We start from the raw sequence: 18,086 nt of genomic DNA, 5'->3' as shown, positions 1-18,086 counted from the left end.
CTTTGTTGATTTAGAAATATTTTTTGAGAGACTAAGCAACATATTTTGAAATATGGGGCTGGGAAAGAACTTCACTAGGCTTCTTTTTTTGTGGCAAGTCCTACTTTTCTTCTAGCATCTTGGCTCCTCAAGTCCTAAGAATCTATCCCATCACTATGGAAAATAAATCAAGTCAAGACAGTAAGCTGGTCTGGCATAGGAAAGTGTGCAAAGCAGGAAACTGAGGCAAGCATTTTCATATTTCTCTAGGAGACAAATTATTTTAACTTTTCTTTTTTGGAAGTGTTCTAGAAATTAGTGTTCTATTTCCTAGACCCATAAAAGCCTAATTGGTGCCAGTGTGTCAGACCACACTATTTCTCCCAGGTCTTTAAAGTCCGCTGTGAAATTGGATTTTTGGGGAGATGATGAAGTTTCCCTTCAAATATAGCAACTCCATGTGAACACACATAGATGCTGTGTGTAAGTAGATTAAAGATGATCTAACCTTTCCTTGGCTTTTTGTTAGTGCCTCTCATGCTCTAATCAAAACCCTACCTGGCCCTAGTACTCTCCTCCATAGTGCACATCTCTTCTTTGTGAACTGAAAGATTATTCAAAAGCCTTGGGTTGGTTATGTCAACTCGAGAAGATACTCGAGAAGATACACAGATGCTTTCTGAGAGAAGATAAGAAATGTCTTCATGGTTAGCAAAGTAATGTTCTGGCAGGCAGGGGAAGGGTGCAGTGGGCTGAATATTTGTGTGTCCTCCAAAATTATATGTGGAAATGCTTATTTCCCAAAGTGATATTACTAGGAGACTGGGCCATTAGGGTGAAGGGTAGAAGGTGGAGCCCTCAAGAATGCAGGCAGTGACCTTTTATAAAGAACTCCAGCCAGACATGATGGGTGCATATCTGTAATCCTAGCAGTTGGAAGGGGGGGACAGAAGGATGAAGAGTTTGAGGTCAGTCTGTAGAGTGAGACTGTCACAAAAATATTGGCTGGGTGTGGTGGCATATGCCTTAAATCCCAACTACTCAGAACACAGAGATGGGGAGGGGAATCATAATTTGAGATTCAGAGGTCATCCAATGAGTGTCAATCATGAGGCTTTTACGAGATACTTAGGAATAAGGAGTTTTCTCCCAACAGAATTGGGAGCCAGAAACTTCCAGGATTCAGTTCATAAAGAAGTCTTGCTTAGGAATCACACAAGATAGAGAAAAGCAGAGCCAAGAGATGGAGAAAGAGATATTAAGATCTACATACATTATCCATTGGATCTAACTATACCTAGGACCCAGCGTCCCTTGGAATTGTAAATCCTATCACCTAATAACCTCCTTAAACCTGGTGATTTTTCTAGAACTCTAGTGCTTAAAAGTAATAAACAATAAATTAAAGAAACATCAGTGATTTTACCATCATGGTAATTATGGTTTCTATTCAGATGCATCAGGATCTGATTACAGTCACATAAACAAGATGGGCATTTTTCTTTCCATGCAGAAGTCTAGGAGGCATCAAGGGCCTTCATTGTTGTAAAGTATTCTTATTCTCAAAATGCGGCTTCTTTTTCATGATGCGAGCTAGCAGTTCAATCTCCTGTTTTCCTGTGTCTTCTACTTCTCAGAAGTTGTGTACAGACCTGTAATGAAAAGAGAAGCCCAGAATAGTCCTCCCTCCGTCCTTTCTTCCTTCTCTCCCTTTCTCCCTGGCCACCTACCAGATATTAGGTACCATGTTCAATGCTAAGAATATTATATCCCCATTTGTTACCTTCCTGAAGCTTATACTTCTCAGCATGTTTTCTTTTCTTTCTTCTTTTTAAAAAAGATTCAACTTTAGATGGTGGCTGCTCCCTGGGTAAATACAAGCTTTCCTTTTGCAAGGTCTAGGAAGCCACCGCCAACTTCTAAAAGCCAGTGGCTCTGTCTGCTAAGAAAAAGCCCTTTTCCTGCCTCAGTAGCCTCCTTTACTTATGCTTTGAGCAAGAAGAGACACAAACTTTCTTCACTTTCTCTCTTTTTAAGAGTTTAGTCAGTTGCCAAAGGATATTTGTCTTCAAAATGGAGCTAGTACTACCAAACTTATAGATAGGCTGTAAAAATTAAGCAAGATAATACAGGTAAACTTCTTCGTACAGTAAGGATGCTATTCCTAAAGCCATTTCTTTTTTTTTTTTTTTTTTTATTTCAAAACAACTTATTATTTTTTTTCTGGCAGAAACAGCTGTGAAGTTTTCTCTTTATAAACGAAATGACCATTCACAATCTTTCTATTGCTTGACAGTATTTTAGGTGAATGACTTCTATAATAATTCTCAAAACAGGATCACTATTCACATTGAATCTTAGAGGAACAGATGTCCCATGGGAAGAAACATTTTGCTACTCAAAACTATTTTTAATATTATGTAAACGAACATCAGTATTATACAGTGACTTGTTAAAGAGAAATGTATTATTATAATCTCTCAGAGAGCAATATCTTATTTAGTTTAGCATTCTGTATTTTTTTTTTTTCTCAAATTTTTATTTTCAAACTGACGTACAGAGAGGTTACAGTATCATACGTTGGGCGTTGGATACATTTCTTGTACTGCTTGTTGCCTTGTCCCTCATGCCCCCCTCCCTCCCCCCCTTCCCTCCCCCCCGCCCAGTTGTTCAGTTCACTTACACCAAACAGTTTTGCAAGTATTGCTTTTGTAGTTATTTCTCTTTTTTTACCCCGTGTCTCTCGAATTTGGTATTCCCTTTGAATTTCCTACTTCCAATACCAGTAAACACGGTTTCCAATATACTCAGATAAGATTACAGAGATAGTGTAGGTACAAACATAGGAAGGTGGTACAAAACATCATCAATAATAGAAACTACACATACACATAGGACGTTGAAAGTAGTTATAACTGTGATATATCACTTGTTTCCATATCATGGAGTTCATTTCACTTAGCATCATCTTATGTGTTCCTAAGGGTATAGCTATTGGGCCTTGTGATGCTCTGCTATGGCTTGCCTAAACCTGTACTAATTATTCCCAATAAGGGAGGCCATAGAGTCCATGTTTCTTTGGGTCTGGCTCACTTCACTTAGTATAACTTTTTCCAAGTCCTTCCATTTCCTTACAAATGGAACAATGTCATTCTTTCTGATAGAGGCATAAAATTCCATTGTGTAAATGTACCACATTTTCCTGATCCATTCATCTATGGAGGGGCATCTGGGTTGGTTCCAGCTTCTCGCTATGACAAATTGTGCTGCGATGAACATTGTTGTGCTGGTGGCATTACTGTGATTTTGTTTGTGGTCTTTTGGATAGATACCCAACAGTGGGGCTGCTGGGTCATAGGGGAGTTCTATATTGAGCCTTCTGAGGAATCTCCATACTGCTTGCCAGAGTGGCTGAACCAGTTTACATTCCCACCAACAATGAAGTAGGGTTCCCTTTTGGCCACATCCCCTCCAACAATTGTTATTATTAGTTTTCTTGATATATGACATTCTTGCTGGGGTGAGATGGAATCTCAATGTTGTTTTGATTTGCATTTCCTTTATGGCCAGTGATGTAGAGCATTTTTTCATATGTCTATTGGCCATTCTCATTTCCTCATCAGAGAAGTTTCTTTGTAAGTCTTTAGCCCACTTGATGAGGGGGCTGTTGGTTCTTTGCAGTTTTGTTTTGGAAGAAGGTAATTTTTTTAGTTCTGCATATATTTTAGAGATGAGGCCTTTGTCTGTTGAATGTCCGGTAAAGATTTTCTCCCAGTCTGTGGGCTTTCTGTTTATCTTGAGAGCTATGTCCTTTGCCGTGCAGAAGCTCTGGAGTTTGATGCAATCCCATTTGTCCAACCTTTCTTTGATTTGTAGCCTTTCAGGGTCTTTGTTAAGGAAGTTCTGTCCTGTGCCAAGGAGCCCAAGTGTTTCTCCTACTCCTTCCTTTAGTGTCTTCAGGGTGCCTGTTTTGATTTCAAGGTCTTTAATCCATTTGGAATTGATTTTGGTGCAGGGTGATATATAAGGATCTAGTTTTAGTTTCTTGCATGTGTTGAGCCAGTTTTGCCAGCACCACTTGTTAAAGAGACTATCTTTCTTCCATACTATTGTTTTAGCTCCTTTATCAAAGATTAAGTAGGCATAGTTCTGTGGGTTTAATTCTGGGTCTTCAATTCTGTTCCATTGGTCTTCAGGCCTGTTCCGGTGCCAATACCAAGCTGTTTTTATTACTATAGCTTTATAATACAGCTTGAAGTTGGGTATTGTAATTCCTCCAGCACTGTTCTTTCTGCTTAGGAGTGTTTTTGCTATTCTAGGTCTTTTATTGTTCCATATGAATTTCTGGATTGCTTCCTCTATTTCATTAAAGAATGGTGTTGGGATATTAATGGGTATTGCATTGAATTTGTAGATAGCCTTTGGCAATATTGCCATTTTGATTATATTAATCCTCCCAATCCAGGAGCATGGGAGGTTTTTCCATTTTCTTAGTTCTGACTTAATTTCATTCTTCAAGCTTTTAAAGTTCTCTTCAAAGAGGTCTTTCACTTCTTTGGTTAAGGTTATTCCTAGGTATTTTATGTTTTTGGGGGCTATTGCAAAAGGAGTTGCTTTCCTGATTTCAGCCTCGGTCTTCGGGTTGTTAGCATAGAGAAAGGCCGTTGATTTTTGAAGGTTTATTTTATATCCTGCAACTTTGCCAAAGTTTTGTATCAGCTCTAGTAGCTTGGGGGTAGAGTCTATGGGATTCTTTAGGTATAGGATCATGTCATCTGCGAAGAGAGAAAGTTTAACTTCATCTTTTCCTATTTGGATCCCCTTTATATTCTCTTCTTGCCTAATTGCTCTGGCTAGGAATTCTAGTACTATGTTGAAGAGCAGGGGAGAGAGTGGACATCCCTGCCTTGTTCCTGCTTTTAAAGGGAATGGCTTCCTAAAGCCATTTCTATTGGTTTTTTTTCTGATCAGAAAATATTTTTTCTCCTTACTTTGCTTTAGGACATTGGTAGATAAGATGCTTTAAAAAGAAAACAATGAAGGTATATTACCTTTATAAAATTGTTATTAGTTGTGATGTTATAAACTCAGACTTGACATTTGCGAGGCAGGCACTGCTTGAGTTTTGCTGCTTGCCTTTCTTTGTGCTATTTATTTATTTTTCCCAGTCCTGGGGCTTGAACTCTGAGCCTGGGCACAGTCCCTGAGCTTCTTTTGCTCACAGCTAGCACTCTACCACTTGAGCTCTAGAGCCACTTCTGGCTTTTTTGAGTAGTTTATTGGAGATAAGAGTCTTATGACTTTGACGGGGTTGGCTGCAAATTCAGATCTCAGCTTCCTGAGTAGTTAGGATTATAGGTGTGAGCCACCACTGTGTGCTGTGCATGTTATTTTTGAGAGTTTTAATTCTTGCTTGGGCTGGCCTAGACCACACTCTTCTACTTACACTTCACCTTATAACTGAGATGACAGGTATATTCTACCATGCCCAGTTTATTTTTCTGTTGATATGGGATCTCTTTAACCTTTGCTTGGGCCAGCATTAAGTCTTGATCCTCCTGCTCTCAGCTTCCCAAATAGCTAGGATTACGGTTGTGAGCCACTACACTTAATGAGGCTATACTAGTTTTGTATTTAACAATTTAATATACAAGAATAATGATCTTCTTTGTTTTAAGAAATGAAGCTTGATCATTCTGAAGTATTAAACAATAGGGAAAATTGAAAATAAGAATTGCGTTTACAATATCCCCAAATAGTATCATTAGGTGGGCAATGCATCTCACATCTTCCTAAACAGGTGCAACAGTGACAATGTTTTCTACTCCAAAAAATTGGGGTGAAATCTGTATCTGAATCACTTTATTTTTTTTTATTTTTTTTTCTCAAATTTTTATTATCAAACTGACGTACAGAGAGGTTACAGTATCATACGTTGGGCATTGGATACATTTCTTGTACTGTTTGTTGCCTTGTCCCTCATGCCCCCCTCCCTCCCCCCCTTTCCCTACCCCCCCAGGTGTTCAGTTCACTTACACCAAACAGTTTTGCAAGTATTGCTTTTGTAGTTATTTCTCTTTTTTTACCCTGTGTCTCTCAAATTTGGTATTCCCTTTGAATTTCCTACTTCCAATACCAGTAAACACGGTTTCCAATATACTCAGATAAGATTACAGAGATAGTGTAGGTACAAACATAGGAAGGTGATACAAAACATCATCAATAATAGAAACTACACATACACATAGGACGTTGAAAGTAGTTACAACTGTGATATATCACTTGTTTCCATAACATGGAGTTCATTTCACTTAGCATCATCTTATTTGTTTCTAAGTGTATAGCTATTGGGCCTTGTGATGCTCTGCTATGGCTTGCCTAAACCTGTACTAATTATTCCCAATAAGGGAGGCCATAGAGTCCATGTTTCTTTGGGTCTGGCTCACTTCACTTAGTATAACTTTTTCCAAGTCCTTCCATTTCCTTACAAATGGAACAATATCATTCTTTCTGATAGAGGCATAAAATTCCATTGTGTATATGTACCACATTTTCCTGATCCATTCATCTATGGAGGGGCATCTGGGTTGGTTTCAGCTTCTCGCTATGACAAATTGTGCTGCGATGAACATTGTTGTGCTGGTGGCATTACTGTGATTTTGCTTGTGGGCTTTTGGGTAGATACCCAACAGTGGGGCTGCTGGGTCATAGGGGAGTTCTATATTGAGCCTTCTGAGGAATCTCCATACTGCTTGCCAGAGTGGCTGAACCAGTTTACATTCCCACCAACAATGAAGTAGGGTTCCCTTTTGGCCACATCCCCTCCAACAATTGTTATTATTAGTTTTCTTGATATATGACATTCTTGCTGGGGTGAGATGGAATCTCAATGTTGTTTTGATTTGCATTTCCTTTATGGCCAGTGATGTAGAGCATTTTTTCATATGTCTATTGGCCATTCTCATTTCCTCATCAGAGAAGTTTCTTTGCAAGTCTTTAGCCCACTTGATGAGGGGGCTATTGGTTCTTTGCAGTTTTGTTTTGGAAGAAGGTAATTTTTTTAGTTCTGCATATATTTTAGAGATGAGGCCTTTGTCTGTTGAATGTCCGGTAAAGATCTTCTCCCAGTCTGTGGGCTTTCTGTTTATCTTGCGAACTATGTCCTTTGCCATGCAGAAGCTCTGGAGTTTGATGCAGTCCCATTTGTCCAACCTTTCTTTGATTTGTAGCCTTTCAGGGTCTTTGTTAAGGAAGTTCTGTCCTGTGTCAAGGAGCCCAAGTGTTTCTCCTACTCCTTCCTTTAGTGTCTTCAGGGTGCCTGTTTTGATTTCAAGGTCTTTAATCCATTTGGAATTGATTTTGGTGCAGGGTGATATATAAGGATCTAGTTTTAGTTTGTTGCATGTGTTGAGCCAGTTTTGCCAGCACCACTTGTTAAAGAGGCTATCTTTCTTCCATACTATTGTTTTAGCTCCTTTATCAAAGATTAAGTAGGCATAGTTCTGTGGGTTTAATTCTGGGTCTTCAATTCTGTTCCATTGGTCTTCAGGCCTGTTCTGGTGCCAATACCAAGCTGTTTTTATTACTATAGCTTTATAATACAGCTTGAAGTTGGGTATTGTAATTCCTCCAGCACTGTTCTTTCTGCTTAGGAGTGTTTTTGCTATTCTAGGTCTTTTATTGTTCCATATGAATTTCTGGATTGCTTCCTCTATTTCATTAAAGAATGGTGTTGGGATATTAATGGGTATTGCATTGAATTTGTAGATAGCCTTTGGCAATATTGCCATTTTGATTATATTAATCCTCCCAATCCAGGAGCATGGGAGGTTTTTCCATTTTCTTAGTTCTGACTTAATTTCATTTTTCAAGCTTTTAAAGTTCTCTTCAAAGAGGTCTTTCACTTCTTTGGTTAAGGTTATTCCTAGGTATTTTATGTTTTTGGGAGCTATTGCAAAAGGAGTTGCTTTCCTGATTTCAGCCTCGGTCTTCGGGTTGTTAGCATAGAGAAAGGCCGTTGATTTTTGAAGGTTTATTTTATATCCTGCAACTTTGCCAAAGTTTTGGATCAGCTCTAGTAGCTTGGGGGTAGAGTCTATGGGATTCTTTAGGTATAGGATCATGTCATCTGCGAAGAGAGAAAGTTTAACTTCATCTTTTCCTATTTGGATCCCCTTTATATTCTCTTCTTGCCTAATTGCTCTGGCTAGGAATTCTAGTACTATGTTGAAGAGCAGGGGAGAGAGTGGACATCCCTGCCTTGTTCCTGATTTTAAAGGGAATGGCTTTAGTTTTTCACCATTTAGAGTTATGCTTGCTGTTGGTTTGTCATAAACTGCCTTGATTATATTCAGGAATGTTCCCTGGAATCCCAGTTTTTCCAGGGCTTTTAGCATAAATGGGTGCTGGATTTTATCGAACGCTTTTTCCGCATCCAGCGATAAAACCATGTGGTTCTTTACCTTGCTCCGGTTGATGTGGTGGATTACATTAATTGACTTGCGTATATTAAACCAGCTTTGCATCCCTGGGATGAATCCAGTTTGATCGTGGTGTATGATTTTTTTGATGACCTGTTGAAGTCGATTGGCCAGAATTTTGTTGAGAATTTTTGCATCTATGTTCATCAGGGAGATTGGTCTATATTCCTCTTTCCGTGATGAGTCTCTGCCTGGTTTTGGGATGAGGGTTATACTGGCTTCATAAAATGAGTCTGGCAGTGAACGTTCTCTTTCAATTTCATTGAAGAGTTTGAGAAATATTGGAGTGAGTTCTGTTTTGAAGGCCTTGTAGAATTCTGCGGTGAATCCATCTGGACCTGGGCTTTTCTTGGATGGGAGATCATTGATTGCTGTTTCTATTTCAATACTGGATATGGGTCTGTTTAGAAGGTTTAAGTCTTCATAGTTGAGTTTGGGGGTATCAATTTTTTCTAGGAAATCATCCATTTCTTCCAAGTTCTCGAATTTGTTGGCATAAAGGTTTGCAAAATAGTCCCTTATTATTTTCTGAATTTCGGTTATTTCTGTGGTGATGCTACGTGTTTCATCTCTTATCTTGTTTATTTGAGTGTGCTGCCTTCGTTCTTTGGTCAGGTTTGCCAGGGGTCTGTCTATCTTGTTGATTTTTTCAAAGGACCAACTCTTTGTTTTGTTGATTCTTTCGATGGTTTTTTTCGTCTCTAATTGATTTAATTCTGATTTGATTTTAATTATTTGCTTCCGTCTATTGACTTGGGGTTTTGCTTGCTGTTCTCTCTCCAGAAAATTAAGGTGCTTCCTTAAATTACTGAGTTGCTGTTTCTCCAGTTTGTTGATGTATGTACTCAGAGATATAAATTTTCCTCTGAGTACTGCCTTTGCTGTGTCCCAAAGGAGCTGTTACTTTGTGCCCTCAACTTGGTTGAAGTCCATAAACATTTGAATTTCTGTTTTAATTTCTTCAATGACCCACTGATGGTTCAGCAGTGTGTTCTTTAGTCTCCATGAATTGTGGGATTTTCTGTGGTGGCTGAATGAGTTGAGCTCTAATTTTATTCCATTGTGGTCTGAAAGAATGCAGGGAATGATTTTGATACTTCTGAGTTTGTACAGATTTTCTTTGTGCCCTAAGATGTGATCTATTTTGGAGAATGTTCCGTGTGCTGCCGAAAAGAATGTGTATTCTGTCCTTGCTGGGTGGAATATTCTGTAGATGTCGATTAAGTCTAGTTGGTCAATGCAATTGTTTAGTTCTGTGGTTTCTTTGTTCAGTTTTTGGCGTGTTGATCTGTCCAGAGGTGATAGTGGAGTGTTAAAGTCCCCCACTATCATTGTGTTTGGGTCTATGAATGTTTTTAGAGCCAGTAGTGTTTGTTTGATGAAGTTGGGTGCTCCTGCATTTGGCGTGTAGATATTTAGGATGGTTATTTCTTCCTGTTGGAGAGATCCTTTTACCTAGTATGTAGTAACCTTCTTTGTCTCTTCTTACCTTTTTTAATTTGAAGTCAATTTTGTCTGATACTAGGATTGCAACTCCAGCCTGCTTATGGGGGCCATTTGCTTAATAGATTTGTTTCCAGCCTTTCACTTTTAGAAGATGTTTACTTTTGCTGGATAGATGTGTCTCTTGGAGGCAGCAGAAAGATGGATCTTGAGTTTTGATCCAAGTTATGAGCCTATGTCGTTTGATTGGAGAATTAAGTCCATTAATGTTGACAGTTAGGATTGAGAGGTGATCGTTTGTTCCTTTCATTATCACTGTCTTGTTTAAAGCTGTGTCTTCCCATTTCTTGATCTAGTGTTTGCTAATTAGGGTTCATTTCTCTGTCTGTGTTGGGATCTTGATTATTTTCCCTGTATAGTACATCTTTAAGGATTTTGTGTAAAGCTGGTTTGGTGGAGATATATTGTTTCAGTTTTTCCTTATTGTGGAAGACTTTTATTTGACCTTCGGCTATGAAGGAGAGTTTGGCGGGGTACAGAATTCTTGGTTGGTAGTTATTTTTATTTAGGGTTTGGTATACTTCATTCCAGGCTCTCCTTGCTTTCATGGTCTCTGCTGAGAAGTCTGGGGTAATTCTGATTGCTTTTCCTTTATATGTGATTGTTTTCTTTGCCCTAACAGCTTTGAGTATTTTTTCCTTGCACTCTGCTGAAGCTGTTTTGATCACAATGTGTCGGTGGGAAGTCCTATTCTGGTCTGGTCGATTTGGGGTTCTAAATGCTTCTTGTATGTGTATAGGCCTTTCCTTCTGGATGTTTGGGAAGTTCTCAGCTAATATTCTGTTAAATAGGTTGCCTATCCCATTAACCTCTTTCTCCAAGTTTTCCTCAATACCTATTATCCTTAAATTGGGCTTCCTGATTGTGTCTTGAATCTCCTGTAGCGGTCTGTTTTGTTGCTTGGACTGGATTTGTATTGATTTTTGATCTTTCTCCATAGAATCTAAGGAATCTTCAGCTCCTGAGATTCGATCCTCTGCTTCAGTTAGTCGGGACTGTAGGCTAGCTACTTGATTTCGAATCTCTTTTCCTTCTGACTGGTCTTTCCTGATGATTTCCATGTCATTTCTTAGGTCCTGTATGGACTTCTTTACTTCATTAACTTCATTACTTTGGTTTTGAGTGTTGTCTCTCAAATCTTTAAGTTGGGTAGCTATCTTTTCATTTGACTCTTGAAGCTCACTTATCTTTCTATTTGTGGATGCCATGAAATTCTCCATTAATTTTTGCTTTGCCTCCTCACGCTCTAACATAATTGACTGAAGAGATTCAAACTTTTCATTTATCATGTTTATCAGTAAACTTTGTAGAGCATTTTGGGGGTTCTCTTCTATGTTTTTGATTGACTGCTCTGCTTCCTGTTTGTTTTGAGTGGGGGATAAGACTTCATTATTTGCCATCTTTCTTGTGTTTCTTCTGCCCATTGGAATTGGGAATGCCAGTCTACCAGCACCTGTGAGCACTGTTTAAGACCCAAAGCAGCCCTTACCAAGCACTGTTGTGTAAATCTTACAATTTCACAATTATATACAGATAACTTGTATACCTGTCTATAAAGTTAGATTTGGTGTTCCTAAAGAATACAATTTCAATATAACATCTGATCCTGGGCCCTGTATTCAGTAGTTACTTATTTACTGTTACAACCTTATACGCAATTCTTGTTTTTATATTAAGTTCTTTTAGGACTGGCTTTCTCTATGAACCCCTTTGATTCACTCGTATTAAGCTGGGATATTCTCTATCCAATAACCAGGAGTCAATGGAACCTGGAGGTCCAGGCAGTAAGTCAGGAGGGTAAGTTGGAGGTAGTAAAGAGAATAGAGTAAAGTGTATTGGGGGTGGTGGTGGTGATTTTGGTTTAGTTTCAGTGACGTGGAAATGTGGAGAAGAGTAGAATCAGTAGAAAGAACATTGATAAAATGACAGACACTGGAGAGTTAGCAGAAAAGGGTGTAGGTGTTATTTATAGGAAAGTAGTTTTTAAAGGAAGAGGACGTAACGAGAGAAATGAAGTAAAAATACTGGAAGACAGATACACAAAACAGAGAAAAATTATTTAACAAGGAAGCATAAGTAAATACAAAGGAAAATAACAGAAAAGGGACAACCCAAGCAAATAAACAAACACAAAAAAAACTTGATAAAACAAACCAGTAAAAATGGAAAACAAACAAAAAAAAACAAAAAAAAACAGCCAATGATGTTTCAGGTATGAAAAAATTAAAAAGAATATTTAAAAGAAAAGTTAAAAAAAATGTTTGAAAAGAAAAAGAAACCAGTCTCTGCTTTCCCTGCAATGGACTGCAGTCTATTTTCCTGATTGGCTGGTTTGACTTGATTTCAGTTGGCAAGGGGTGGTTCTGTGCTGACCTTCTCCCCTGTTGGAGCAATCGTGGGTCTCTGTGGTTCTCACAGCTTGCAGGCAGGCCTTGGGCGTCCTCTGTCGATGGGGACGTGGGCAGTCACAGGAACTGTGGCTCCTCTGTCTGCTGTGGGGCCGCTGCCTTTGATGCCTGGACTTGACTAGACTGTGAACTCAGCAGAGCGTGGCGCCTCTGGCCTGTTTTGCTCCACTAAGAGTTGCTTGCCTGAGGGAGGCGGCCTCCTTGGCATAGGTAGCTATGGAATGCAGCTCCATTTTGGGCTGGGAATTAGTTTCCTCTGTGACGAGACCGTTTAGCTGTCCCCGGAACTGTTTGTTCCTCCGTCTGTTGTTTCCGTGCCCCTGGTAGCTGCTCACAGCTTTTGCTTTAAGTTTAGAAGTTCTGGCGGGCAGGGCGGGGCATCTCTGGCTAAGAACCGGACTCGTCTCCCGCCAGGGCAGGGGGCGTTCTTCTGGGCGGAGCTGGTTCTCACTGATTCCGCCCCTCCCGCCCTTTTCAAAGATGGCTTTTTTGACCTCGCTTTCCCCAGGCCCGCTTCAGTTCCAGTCTGGTCTGACCCTATGCCAGTGGCAAAGATGGCGCTTTGCTCTGGCGGTGGGGACAGGGATGCCTTCCAGAAGCTGGACTGTGGGCACAAGCGAGAATATTTTTTTTTTTTTTTGCGGGGTACTCACGCTGTCTCTGCGATGTCAGGTCCTCCGTGCTCGGCTGCCGTCTGGAGTATTTCTCGCTTTAGCTGCGTGGAGTGCGGGGGGGGCTGTGCCCGGCACTGTGCCGGAGCCGGCGCTGGCGCCGCGGCGGGATGCCGCCCGGAGCTCAAAACTGTGTTTTCAGACCAGCAAAGTCGATTTTTCCTTCCTGTTCAGAATCCCTGTACTGTTAGAACTTACTTTGGCTGTCTTTCTCGGAGAAACAGTTTCGATGTGGTGAGAAAACTACGATATCGGAGGGAGCTCTGCAGGGCTCAGCCGCTCCTCCGCCGTCTTCCCACAATCCCCTGAATCACTTTAATACAGAGGAGTGTGTGGATTTGTGAGACTGACACTAGAGATTGGGCGGGGGATGGGGGGGCGGGCAGGGAGGGAGCTGTCAGGCTTAGTCTCAGCCAGCTCTGTTCTCTGTGACATTCCCTCCCTCCCGAGTGGGGGCTTACATCACAAGCTGGCTTTGCTTATGATGGTAGAATGTCTGCAGCAATCACAAATAGCACCATTACACAGTCAAATCACCAAACCTAAACACCAGGAAGCTTCTTTTCCTGGAAGTCTTTACCAAACTTTTCCTCCAGTCCCATTGCCTGAGCTCTATCACTCTCCTAGGCCAGATCCTGAGGCAGGAAAGGTGGCTGGCTTCCAGCCCATCCCTCTAGAATGAGGGAAAAAAATCAAGTATTCCTAGACAGAGGACTCCACCTGGAACCAGAGCTGAGTTCAAAATGCTAGAATTCCTTTTGTGGCCTCAAGGGAGGTGGGATCTGAATGGATATCAGGGGACTGTGTAGAAGGACTGAGGAAGGCAAAGGAGTTTGAAAGCTGTGGTAGGCACCAACACATGAGCACATTCATACATGCAATTTTTAAATAAAATAGAAGATTCAAAATTACTTGAATTTCACAGTCGAAAAGCAAGCTAAAAGTTGAAGGCGTTGCTGACCTTTAGGTAAATGCTCTTTCACATGAAGAGATTTATTTCCTTAAAATTCCCTCCTGAGGAAATAAAGTTAATAAAAGAAATCAAGAAAAATGTTAAGAGGTTGGAGCCATTATTTTTTTACTCCCATGTTTTGATTTTAAATGATATTGACTGACTTATGGTTAGGAAAGCTGGATACACTTAGTCTTGCACTTCCATCTCTCCATCCAGTACCATCATTTACAATATTCACATTCTGTTATGGAACTATTTCTTCTATCATTGTTTTAACATCATCAGTTCCAGATTCAAATGACTTACATGTTTATGGTAAATTCTATTTTGGATTTTTATGGATTGTTGATTCCTGAACACTTTATTATTTTTAATCTCTACATTGACTCTTCACTTGGCCTCATCTTAGATGAGTGAAGTAGTCTTGAGTTGCACTTTCCCTTAGAAATTCCAGATGGCACTGCCTCATATTTTGTACGGTGTTCGTTATTAATCTCAGATGTCATCTTAACTAATATCCTTTACTTTTTATTCCCCCAGTTGAAGGACTTTTAAAAAATCCTTTAGGGAATTACAATACCCAACTTCAAGCTGTATTATAAAGCTATAGTAATAAAAACAGCTTGGTATTGGCACCAGAACAGGCCTGAAGACCAATGGAACAGAATTGAAGACCCAGAAATGAACCCACAGAACTACGCCTACTTAATCTTTGATAAAGGAGCTAAAACAATAGTTTGGAAGAAAGATAGCCTCTTTAACAAATGGTGCTGGCAAAACTGGCTCAACACATGCAACAAACTAAAACTAGATCCTTATATATCACCCTGCACCAAAATCAATTCCAAACGGATTAAAGACCTCGAAATCAAAACAGACACCCTGAAAACACTAAAGGAAGGAGTAGGAGAAACACTTGGGCTCCTTGGCGCAGGACAGAACTTTCTTAACAAAGACTCAGAAAGGCTACAAATCAAAGAAAGGTTGGACAAATGGGACCGCATCAAACTGCAGAGCTTCTGCACGGCAAAGACATAGCTCGCAAGATAAACAGAAAGCCCACAGACTGGGAAAAGATCTTTACCGGCCATTCAACGGACAAAGGCCTCATATCTAAAATATATGCAGAACTAAAAAAATTACCTTCATCCAAAACAAAAACGCAAAGAACCAATAGCCCCCTCATCAAGTGGGCAAAAGACTTACAAAGAGACTTCTCTGATAAGGAAATGAGAATGGCCAAGAGACATATGAAAAAGTGCTCTACATCACTGGCTATAAAAGAAATGCAAATCAAAACAACATTGAGATTCCATCTCACCCCAGTAAGAATGTCATATATCAAGAAAACTAACAATAACAATTGTTGGAGGGGATGTGGCCAAAAGAGAACCCTACTTCATTGTTGGTGGGAATGTAAACTGGTTCAGCCACTCTGGCAAGCAGTATGGAGATTCCTCAGAAGGCTCAATATAGAACTCCCCTATGACCCAGCAGCCCCACTTTTGGGTATCTATCCAAAAAAACCACAAACAAAATCACAGTAAAGCCACCAGCACAACAATGTTCATCGCAGCGCAATTTGTCATAGCTAGAATCTGGAACCAACCCAGATTCCCCTCAGTAGACGAATGGATCAGGAAAATGTGGTACATATACACAATGGAATTTTATGCCTCTATCAGAAAGAATGACATTGCCCATTTGTAAGGAAATGGAAGGACTTGGAAAAAATTATACTAAGTGAAGTGAGCCAGACCCAAAGAAACATGGACTCTGTGGTCTCCCTTATTGGAAATAATTAGCACAGGTTTAGGCAAGTCACAGCAGAGGATCACAAGACCCCAATAGCTATACCCTTATGATCACATAAGATGATGCTAAGTGAAATGAACTCCATGTTATGGAAACGATTGTTATATCATGGTTGTAACTACTTTCAACGTCCCATGTGTATCTGTAGCTTCTACTATTGATGATGTTCTTGTATCACCTTCCTGTGGTTGTATCTACACTATCTCTGTAATCTTATCTGAGTATATTGGAAACCATCTATACTGGTATCAGAACTAGGAAATTGAAAGGGAATACCAAAATCGAGAGACACAGGGTAAAATAAGACAAACAAGTACAAAAGCAATACTTGCAAAACTGTTTGGTGAAAGTGAACTGAACACCTCATGGGGGGAAAGGGAAAGGGGGAGGAGAGAGGGGGGAATGAGGGACGAGGTAACAAACAGTACAAGAAATATATCCAATGCCTAACATATGAAACTGCAACCTCTCTGTACATCAGTTTGATAATAAAAATTTGAAAATAAAGTAAAATAAAGAAAAAAAATAAAAATCCTTTAGGTCTAACAAGGTTATGGGGATATGTATCTGTTGATCATTTCGTATTTGTTTTTCTTGGGTCATGACATGCTCTTTCAGTGTGCAGATTCAGGTCCTCGTTTGGTCAGAGGCATTTTCTTATTTCCTTTCTTTGTCAATTCAAGTCAGAAACTGCAAAAGCAAAAGGACTTTAGGAAAAATAGAGTCAGGGTGCTTGGACTCAGAATCTCAAAGATCAAGAAAATCAGGAGTTGATACATGCAAATAATATCAATTTATTACAAAGTAATAGACATAACCTCTGTAGGAATTTCCATTGCAATGTTGAGAAAGAGCTGTGGCTAATAATGATAGAAGATAAAGAAAAAATATATAAAAACAGAATAGAAATGTCTATAAAATTAAGAAACTAGTCACCTCTCAATTTGTATCACCATATAATTACAGTGCAATGATAATTACTCTGGGATGCAAGTATCTATTCGTTCCATATACTTTCAGCCCAAGGTGAGGGAGATCAAGGCAGGGTTCATTTTCCAGGCAGTCCCTTGAGTCGTGCATAAGCCCTGTTTCCTTAGTAGACCCATTTTGAAAAGCTCTTTCAATGTTGCTTTCACCACGATTCCCCTCTTGTTTCACACTTTACCTATTGGGGCTATCCTATTTGCAGAATCTCCATGTTAGCATCAGATAGACTCCACTTGCTTTGTGCTGTTCACATACATTCACTATATTTATCTGAAAGAATTTGTTCTATGTCTATAATTTTATCTTTCAGGTTCTATACCAGCCTAGGCAAAAAGTTATTAAAATCTCATTTCAATAAACAATTCTGTTATGCTATTCATGCTACAGGCTGTTGGTAATTTGGTAATGAGGTAATGAGGCTAGTCATCTGAAAAACTCAGAGACTCTAGTGAAAAACAAAGCAAAAGGCTTAGGGCATGACTCAAAGGTAGAGTACTTTTCTTGAGATCTCAAGACTCTGAGCTCAAGCCTCTGTACCACCAAACTTTGAATTCTAACACAAACTTTTCAAAATTATAGTTTTAAGGTTGGAGTTGATCTAGGATCTTGAGGGGTTTTTTGTTTGTTTGTTTTGTTTTGTTTTTTTGGCCAGTCCTGGGGCTTGGACTCAGGGCCTGAGCACTGCCCCTGGCTTCTTTTTGCTCAAGGCTAGCACTCTACCACTTGAGCCACAGCGCCACTTCTGGCCATTTTCTGTATATGTGGTGCTGGGGAATTGAACCCAGGGCCTCATATATACGAGGCAAGCACTCTTGCCACTAGACCATATCCCCAGCCCAGATCTTGTGTTTTAATTCCTTACTCAATCCAGAAATCTGCCAATAGTATCCTGATAAATCCTTAGCTGCTCTGTGTGATGGGAAAAGCCACAATTCAGCAAATGGATAGCTCTCAGCTTGTACTTATCTCCCTATGTTTAGGCAAAATAAAACATTGTGTCTTTTCCTTCTTTCCTTTCTTTCTTTCCCCCTTCCTTTCCTCTTTTTTTCCCTGCCTCCTTCCTTTCATTCCTTCTTTCTTTCTTTTTTTCTTTCTCACTTTTCTTGAAGTACTGGGGTTTGAACTTGGGGCTTCATATTTTCCAGGCAGGTGCCCCACTGACAAGTCACCTCCAGACTATTTTTTTTTTTTTTTGGCCAGTCCTGGGCCTTGGACTCAGGGCCTGAGCACTGTCCCTGGCTTCTTCCCGCTCAAGGCTAGCACTCTGCCACTTGAGCCACAGCGCCAC

Source organism: Perognathus longimembris, chromosome 16 (genome assembly GCF_023159225.1).
Source record: "Perognathus longimembris pacificus isolate PPM17 chromosome 16, ASM2315922v1, whole genome shotgun sequence".
Taxonomy (NCBI): Eukaryota; Metazoa; Chordata; class Mammalia; order Rodentia; family Heteromyidae; genus Perognathus; species Perognathus longimembris.
This window is presented reverse-complemented; position numbering follows the sequence as displayed.